Below are 9982 nucleotides of genomic sequence, written 5' to 3'. Positions count from 1 at the left end.
GAGTTACGACAGTCAGAGTGCTCATGATCGGTAGAGAAAACTTAGGCAATTTTATAGAAAATGTAGCGGAAAGGATTCCGACAATAGGGGAAATTATAACTCTTGACCTCCTTAATCTTGTCTCCAATCCTTTTCCTTGTTAATCGATAGTTTTACTGCTTTCTTGTATTTGTTAGTTAATTAGATAAAAATAAATATTATAATATTTATAATTAGGAAATTGTTTGGACTTCTGTTTCTTAGCGATATTGAATAATTGTAGCTAAGCCTTAGTTCTCTGTGGGATTCGACTCTGGACTTATAAACCGGAATATATTTGTAGCGACCGCTTAGTCCTTTTTATAAGGCATAGTTTGGTGTGATCAATAGTTGGCGCCGTTGCTGGGGAACTAACGGTGTAGCTGTAGGTGTACATATTTCTAGGTTGCAAGTTTGTACTTTTATTTTTGTTTTCTTGTATTTGATTATTTTTGTTTTTTTAAAATTTTTATTTTTGATCTGAGAGACATGGCATCTTGGAATTATGAGAGTTTTGATGTTGGTAATTCTACTTTTGATCCTCCTTATGCATATTGTGGAGGAAACCACCCATTGCAAAATTGTCAAAATATTTCCGAGAGCGAGTTATGCGCACCAACTCAATCTTATGTGTGGAATGTGTGTGATATGTGTGGTGGTCAAGATGGTCACTTTCATGGTTGTGCTTATATTTCTTATCTTCCTCCAACCCCTTACTATGATGGTTCTACTTTTTATGGTGAAGTTAATAGGAGCAAAGGACCCTGGGAAGCTGACCTGAAGGAGATCAAAGATATATTAAAGTGTTTCATGGAACTATATGATAAGAAACCACTGCAGATACAAATGCAAGAGGCAACTATTCACAACTTGGAGGCTCAAGTTAATAAACTAATTGAACCTTGTAAAGTGCAATAAGTTTACATTGTGGATAGTAGCCAAGAAGAGCATGAATTGGCTGCAGAAATTGCCATTATAATAGAGGATTTAAAATAATACGAGGAGGTGCTAGTGGAGAAGGCCAGAGTAGAACACAAACAATCAATCGAACTAGATTTTGAGGATGTTGATGTTGTAGAAGAGATACTAGAGTCAACCAAAGACATTGGTGATACATATTTAGTTGACTCTAGTGTCATTAATGTTGAGGATGTTGACAATCCCAATGTTTATGTAGTTGAGCGAATTGGTCCACACTCCAAGCATTTTTCCACATTGTGTTTGGATGATGATATGGAAATAGAGTCATCCGAGCCACTTGAGGAGTCAAGGAATGAGGAACGAGGTGCCTACATTCTGAAATTCTTCTTGCTAGAAAGTCGGAATACACATCTCATCCAAAGGCCAAGAAGTGCAGAATACTACATTGTTTTATTGGGACGGTCAGATTCGTTCCACCACCCTAGGAGCATGGTCATAGAGCAGAATCAAAACTTGGGGTCCAATTCATAAGTTCAAAGTGGAGGCAGAAAGTGATTCGCATCGTGACGCGATGTTAAATCAAGCGCTTGTTGGGAGGAAACCCAGCTTTACTGCTTTCTTTTATTTTTTTTAATTACTTTTTTAATTGTATTATTTTTGTAGTGTCGATTTTTAATTTTCTAGTAGCATGGAAAGCAAAGCTATTGGAAGGATGCAACAACAAATCAGAGGGTTGGAACTAAGTGTGAGGTACCCGCACGAAGGACCAAGCCTGGGAGAAGTCTGAGTACCCCATGAGCTGCTAGTGCTTCGGCCTTTGGCCTACCAGGGAGTTTCTTTTACCCTCTTATTAGTTATGGCGTGCATTGGGGACAATGCACAATTTTAAGTGTGGGGTGAGGAGATTGTCTGAGTGACTTTCTATGCTATTTTAGTTGTATTAATTTAATTAATTAATTTTTTTGATGTGAGGGATTTAAGTCTAAAAAAAAATATTTTCTTGGTAGGTAGTGTAGTAATTCCCCCTTGGTTTTTCTTTGTGCCGCGGTTCTTTTTCAAGGGTTTTGCTTGAACCGGGTAGTAGTTTTTCCTTTTATTTTTTTTATTTTCAGAGTAGATTAGAATTAGGAAATAAATGGAGGAAGAAAAATGAGATTCCTAGGCGCCCTTGACTTGTTTGATAGTAGCGTATTTAGGCTTTTGCATGTGTAGTATCTTCCCTATGAGCTAAAATTGCCTATGATGCCTTGGCTATTTGGATAGCATGTTTTGTGACGCCTACATCTCATTTTCTTGACTTATGTTCACTTTGTGCTAAATGCTTAATATCTTGTGGCTCTGTGAATACTTGCATTAGTTTGAGAATCTAAATGAGACCGTCCTTAGTGAATCATGTGCCACGTGTGGCGAGATTTTGTGTAGTTCATGTAATGTACTTGTGTCTAGAACTTGCCCGGTATGTGAGTTGAAGCGAAATTTTAGGTGAAGCTCGGTGTGAAAAATGATTTTAGGCTTTCTTTGATGTCTTTTAGAGCGTTATCGCTATCACAAATAAATTGTCCCTAGCTAACCCTTTTGAGCCTATAGACTTTTATTTGGCACTCACATTACAAGCCTATACCTTTTTTGTTCTTAATTGATATTTTTGATCCTTTTACCTCTTAAAGCACGTTAATTGTGAAATGAGCGCTAAAAGAAGTAAGAAGGGACTAAGCGTGGGGTGGCTTTTGAGTGGAACCAATGAAAAGAAAAAAGGTGCACTTGTTCTGTAAAGTAATACATCACTAGCGAAAACTACAAAAAAAAAAAGAGAAAAATATGGAAAAAAAAAGGAAAGAAAAATAGAGATTAATAAATTATTGTCTTGTTTTGATAGAGGATATGAATTAAATTAGTGCTTAAAGAAGAAGGGTACGTTGTTAGGGATGATTTTGTTTGTGAAATTGAAGGGGATTGAAGAATTTGCGCTTAAAGATTATTATATGATGTGTTAAAGTGCTTAGGAGGGTTAACCACTATTCCTAAATATATCCTTCCCATCCCTTAACCCACATTACAACCATGAAAAAATCCTAATTGATTTTAGATCGAGCGAGCTTACATTAGTAGAGATTTACATTAAGGGCAAGCCTATGGTACCAATTGCATGCATGTGACTTCTTTTGTGAGAGTGAGCGATATTCTTTGATATATATGAGTCCTTAAAATATATTTGAGCATTTGATTTGAATATGTGGATTCAACTTGCTCTCTTATTCTTGTGGTGAGGGCACATGGTTTCACGAGGGAAAGGTAACGTGATTAGACTCCTCTCTATGATGTTGGGTGTTCAAGCCATGAGTGCATTGTGACATTGAGTTGGTTTTTGAGGCTAGGATTGTTAGGAGCATGTTGTCTTTATTGTGAATATTCGTGAAGTATGGCATAAGAAAAGGGAAGTGTATGTGATTGCATATGCTAGAGTTTAATTGTTGCTATAAACCATGGTAGGGGTGTGGTGTGCTTCAATTGTGTAAAAACAAAGTGCTCAAGGTTGAGTCTATAAGTGTAGTTTGATTGCCCGAGGACGAGCAATGTTTAAGTGTGGGGTATTTATGTGTGGCTATAATTCCATAGTTTCGTACATTATTGCCTTGCATTTTATATGCTTCAATGATAAATTATACTTTATTTGCGCGTAATGGAGCCTATTTTATGTGTAGGTGAATTGGAGATGAAAGTAGAGCAAAAGGGATACTTAAACATTGAAAGTGGGCCGAGAACAGTGAAAAGGAGAGACCTGGCGAGGCCAGGCAAATGCCAGCTTAACCAGGCTTTAGCCCGGCGAAGCCAGCCAAAGGTCAGGCTGAGGCTGGCGTTTGGCTGGCGCTGCAAGCCAAAAGCCAGGCTGAGGCTGGCGTTAGGCTGGCGCTGCAAGGCAAAAGCCGGGCTGAGGCTTGCGACGCCAGGCTTAGGGCGAGGTCCAGTCCGAGTTTTGAAGACTAAATTCGTTTCCCGGCTTGACTAGGACTTGACCTACACGCTTAGGTCTTTTCCTACACATATAAATAGACTTAAAAATGCCACTTTGAGGGGAGACAGATGAGAGATCGAGATTGGACAGATTTGAGAGGGGATTCGACCTAAGGAGGCAAGAACACACTAGGAGCAAGGTAGAGAATTCTTCTACGAGTTTTTCACTTCCTTCTTCCTATTTTCATTATTGGTTATGAATTCTAGTATTGTAGTTATGCATACTATTATGAATAGCTAAGTAGTTATCTAGGGTTTTGATGGAACCTATTGGAGGATGATTGTCCTGTTACGTTAATATATATTTGGTGTAGCTTTTTCTCTAATTGTTCAACTACGTTTATTTTGTGGTTGGTTGAAGAGCTCTCAATCGACTGTGCCTATTTAGTGTGTATTACTCGGGAGAGAGTGCACCACATTTAGGTAGTTGTTGAATAACATCACTCCTAACGTATATGAGGGATCAATACGGAGGGTTTAATGGTGGGATTAGGGATAACGAAACCTTGGTGTGATCCGAGTGAGACGTACTTAATGCCAGCTAGCGTAATTCGGGAGAATATGTCTAGTAAATTGTGGTAATTACTCGGGAGAGAGTTATGACAGTCAGAGTGCTCATGATTGGTAGAGAAAACTTAGGAAAATTCATAGATAATGTAGCGGAAAGGATTCTGACAATTGGGAAAATCATAACTCTAGACCTCCTTAATCTTGTCTCCAATCATTATCCTTGTTAATTTATAGTTTTACTGCTTTCTAGTATTTGTTAGTTAATTAGATAAAAATAAATACTATAATATTTATAATTAGGAAATTGTTTGGACTTGTGTTTCTTAGCGATATTGAACAATTGTAGCTAAGCCTTAGTCCTATGTGGGATCTGACTCCAGACTTGTAAACCGGATTATATTTGCAGCGACCGCTTATTTTTTTTATAAGGTATAATTGGGCGTGATCATTTGTCCAATTAAGTTAAAACAATCACATTATCTTGTTTCGAGGACACAAATCCTTCAACTTATGAGAACCTTGAAAATTGACAACATCATCAAAGATGAACCCCTAGCCAAGACCACAGTAGATGAGAAAGGAGAAAGAAATCCAAACCCGAAGTTCACTAAATAGTAGGGGTGGCAATTTGAGCCCAAACCCATCCAACCCGTCCAACCCGCCCAAGTATTAATGGGTTGAGCTACAAATATTTTAGCTCATGGGTCTATTGGGCTGAGCCCAAATTAACCCATTACTTTTTATAACCCATTCTGACCCATTAAGCAGCCCAAATACAACCCATGAAACTCACCAAAAAAAAGATCTGACCCAACTTATCTAGAAATTTACTTAGTTGCCCCAATTTTGCTTTTTTTTTTTTTGTATTTTTAATTTTTAATTTTTTTGTTTTTCTGCACCACCCTACCCCCCTCGCTCTAACCCCCTTAAAAAATTTACTTTTTTTTGTATTTTAAATTTTTTATTTTTTTATTTTCTGCACCACCCACCCACCCTACCCCTACCCCCGTCTCTAACCCCCTCAATTTTTTTTTACTTTTTTTTTGTATTTTTAGTTTTCTATTTTTTTGTTTTTCTGCACCACCCACCCTACACCCTACCCCCCTGCGCAAACCCCTTCAAAAAATCTTTACTTTTTTTTTGTATTTTTGATTTTATGCTTTTCCCATCCATCCACCCCCACCCGCAATTTTTTTTTCAACTTACACATTTTAAAGTAAAAGGCGTTTTTATGCAAGATGAGCATGGTTCTAAAACTTGGGTCAAGTTGGGCGGGTTGGGCTAGGACCCATTGTTTAGCCCATCTTGACCCAGCCCATCTTAGCCCAGGTATACCTTGCGCTGGGTTGGCAAATGACCAATTTTTTGACCTAACCCATCTTGACCCACCCAAGTTCGGCCAACCCGCCCATTTGCCACCCCTACTGAATGGGAAGAACATGGCGTTCTTGTTAGGAGTACTAGCTTTCCAGAATAATGATAGAAGAGTCAATGTTCCTCATCATAGGATGTTCTACAGTAAAGCAGATGTGGGCATGTCTCGAGGATACTTGCCAACAAGCAAACAAAAATAAGGAATTTCAATTCAAGCAACAACTTCAAACTACAAAATTGGGGTCGAAATCCATCAATCAGTATATAAAGGAGTTTAAAGGAATCTGTGATAGTGTTATGGCTATCCAAAAACCATTTGAATGAAGATAACAAAGTAATTAATTTTGCTAGAGATCTTGGAAGCAAATACAAGACCCTTCGTACCGTGATGTTAGGGAAAACACCATACACTATAACCAATTTGTGACTGCCCTTTGAGGGTTTGAGATGAGGGAAGATGAAGCGGAGCATGTGACACAAACCAACCTTCATCCAGCGATAGCCTTTATGTCACAGAAAAATCAAGGAAGAGGTTGTGAAAATTCCTTTAGAGGATGGAAAAATCAAAGAGGAAGAGGAAATAGGGGAGGATTTAATCAAAGACAGTTTCCTACCCAAGGAACAGATCAGCTGAAGGAGAATTCGGAAAATAATCCCTTCCAAATTTGTGGAAGGAACAATCATACAAGGCTCTCTTGCTTCGACGGATGGGATTGTTCCTAGCAGACACAACAAGAAGTACCACAGGCTCTAACAACTACGTCACTTTGTGATCGACATGACAGTCATTCGGGATGGACTAAGTCACAATCCCCAACGGTGCACGATCCCACGCTCGTCATATAGCGTGTGTCTCACCTCAACATAGCCGAACGCTGTGAAATTTCGAGGTTTTATACCCTCAGGACAGTATTTAAAATCATTACTCACCTCAATCCGGCCCGAAATCTAGCTTGCAACGCCTTTGCCCTTCAAATCGGTCTCCGGATGCTCCGAATCTACCAAATCAGAACGTAACCATTAATTTATGCTAAAGGGACGAAGCCCACTCGAAAATAATCGAAAAACATCACAAAATCTGAAATTACCAAAACCCAACCCCCGGGCCCACATCTCGAAATTCGATAAAATTAACATCATTAGATTCCTTATCTCCCCACGAGTTCATACATACAAAAAGTTCCACAATCTGACCACAAATGGTCTTCCAAAACCTCAATCAAGGGCCTAGGTTTCTAAGCCCTTGTTCCTCAACTTTACCTTTAATTACAGCTCTAATCCATGCATTAACACCATAAAAATGAGTTTTCATAATCCAAAACCTTACCTCAATGATGTCTCCTTGATTTCTCTCTTCAAAATCGCCCAAAGCTCCAAAATTCGTGTTAAAAAGTGAGAAAACCTTCTGAAAATCGCGAAGGAACTAATTTATATTTCTGTCCAGACATTTCCGCATTTGCGGTCCAATTACCGCTTCTACGGTACCGCATTTGCGGCCCATGAATCGCTTCTGCGGTTCTTCACTTAACCGGCCCTTTCCGCATCTGCGATGGGCTTTCCCCACCTGCGCCTTCGTAGATGCACCCACGCAACCGCTTCTGCGGTCCCAGCCAAACGCACCTCTGGTCGCTTCTGCGGCCCCTCTTTCGCATATGCGGCACCGCACCTGCGGTCCCTGTTAGTTTGTATGGATCCACCAAATCGTAGAGTACCTAGTTCTCTACAAGTTTCTGCTGAGAGTACTTAGTAAAGCAGTAAGTAAATGAGGCAGAGGATTTTTTTTACGTGGAAAAATCCCACACAAGGGGATAAAAAAACCACGACCTACACTGTAGGCTTTTAACTTCACTAACTTGTAATCTTACCTATTACAAGCCACTTTACAATACTTCCAATTGCAAAGGATATACTCAACTAACTTGTGGTACCTTTACCACAAGCCTATCCTAGTTACAAAGGCTTTTTCTAACTTGTGGTGCTGTCACCACAAGCCACTTTGTAACTCTACGATTACAAAGACTTTTCCTTATGACTAAATCTAGTCACAACATAAACTCAACGAGTTTACGAATTTACAAGAGAATTCCTAATCAATATGCTTCTAAGTAAGCGATTTAGGAGATATAGTGAGTACAATAACAAGGTTACAACTCAACTAGGACAGCAACAATCAATCTTTTAGGAACTGGTCCGTAGTGGCGTTCAACCTTGTTCTTCAAGCTTGAGAGAATGATCTTTTTGTTTTTTGCTAGAGGCTTGAATGAGAAAAATAAACCTTCCAGTGATGTTTTTGTATAAATCCCCTTTGGTACATCTTGATCACATCACCTGAAATGATGTGAGTACTTTGTTTGGTTAGAGAATGAGTGGGCTGACAGTGTGGTGCAGTGCGGCAGAAACAGTGCTGTCAGTCACTTCAGTTCCAGCTGTGTCCAAATGACTCTGTATTGCTATATAGGAACCATAGGAGCATCAGGTCCTTGTTTGGTTCCTAGCTCCTGAATCTGTAGCAGTTCATCTTTTATTGGAGTCCGTTAGAGTTTGCAGCAACCCAAAGTAAGTCAGGTTCCCTAACTGGTTCTGAGCAGTAAGTTTGTTAGATCATCAAAACATAAGGCAAGAGTGTTTAAGATCTATGAGTCCCCAATCCGCAGGTGCGGGAATACCAGAAGCAACACAATCTGCAACTGCAAAAATTCCTCAAACTCCCCGTCAACCATGCGAAATCACCCCGAGGCCCCCGGGACCTCAACCAAAAGCACAAACATATCCCATAACCTTATTCAAACTTGTACCAATCTTCAAAACACCTCAAACAACATCAAAATCACCAAAACTCATCGAATTCAAGCCTAAGGATCTAAATTCTTCCGCATTCCGCTTTTGACCAAAAACCCAACCAAACCACATCCAAATGACCTGAAATTTTGCACACACATCCCAAATGACATAACGAACCTACTGCAACTTTCGGAATTCCATTCCGACCCATCAAAATCTCACCTATCAACAGGAAAATGCCAAAAACTCAATTTCGCCAATTCAAGCCTAAATCTACTCAGGACCTCCAAAACACGTTCCGATCATACTCCTAAGTCCCAAATCATCTCCCGAAGCTATCCGAACCATCGAAACTCACATTCGAGCCCTCTAACAAATAAGTCAACATCCGATTGACTTTTCCAACTTAAGCCTTCTTAAAAGAGACTAAGTGTCTCAAACCTTCTCAAAACCTGTCCGAACCCGAGCCAACCAACCCGATCACATATAAAATCGGTACTTAAGGCAAATAGAAGCAGAAATGGGGGAAACAGAGCGGTAACTCATGAGACGGTCGGCCGGGTCGTCACATCCTCCCCCTCTTAAACAAAGGTTAGTCCTCAAACGAGTCAAGAAACGTACCTGAAGCCTCAAATAGGTGAGGATATCTGCTCAGCATCTCCTGCTCGGCCTCCCAGGTAGCCTCTTCCACGGGCCGACCTCTCCACTGCACTTTCACTGAAGCTATATCTTTTGATCTCAACTTCTGAACCTGACGCTCCAAAATAGCTGTTGGCTGCACATTATAAGTCAGATCACCCTCCAACTAAACCGTGCTGAAATCCAGAACATGAGACGGATCCCCAACATACTTCCGGAGCATAGAAACATGGAATACTGGGTGCACACCCGACAGGCTAGGTGGCAAGGCAAGCTCATAAGCCACCTCCCCAATCCTCCGAAGTACCTCAAAAGGCCCAATGAACCGCGGACTCAATTTACCCTTCTTTCCAAATCTCATAACACCCTTCATGGGTGAAACCTTCAATAGAACCTTCTCACCAACCATGTAGGACACATCACGAACCTTCATGTCCGCATAGCTCTTTTGTCTCGACTGCGCTGTACGAAGCCTCTCCTGAATCACCTTCACCTTGTCTAAAGAATCCTGTACCAAATCTGTACCCAATAGCCTGGCCTCGCCCGGCTCAAACCAACCAATTGGAGATCTACACCGCCTCCCATACAAAGCCTCATACGGAGCCATCTGAATACTCGACTGGTAGCTGTTATTATAAGCAAACTCCGCGAGCGGTAGAAACTGATCCCATGACCCTCCAAAATCAATGACACAAGCGCGTAACATATCCTCCAATATCTGAATAGT

Source organism: Nicotiana attenuata, unplaced genomic scaffold, assembly GCF_001879085.1.
Source record: "Nicotiana attenuata strain UT unplaced genomic scaffold, NIATTr2, whole genome shotgun sequence".
Lineage (NCBI taxonomy): Eukaryota > Viridiplantae > Streptophyta > Magnoliopsida > Solanales > Solanaceae > Nicotiana > Nicotiana attenuata.
This window is presented reverse-complemented; position numbering follows the sequence as displayed.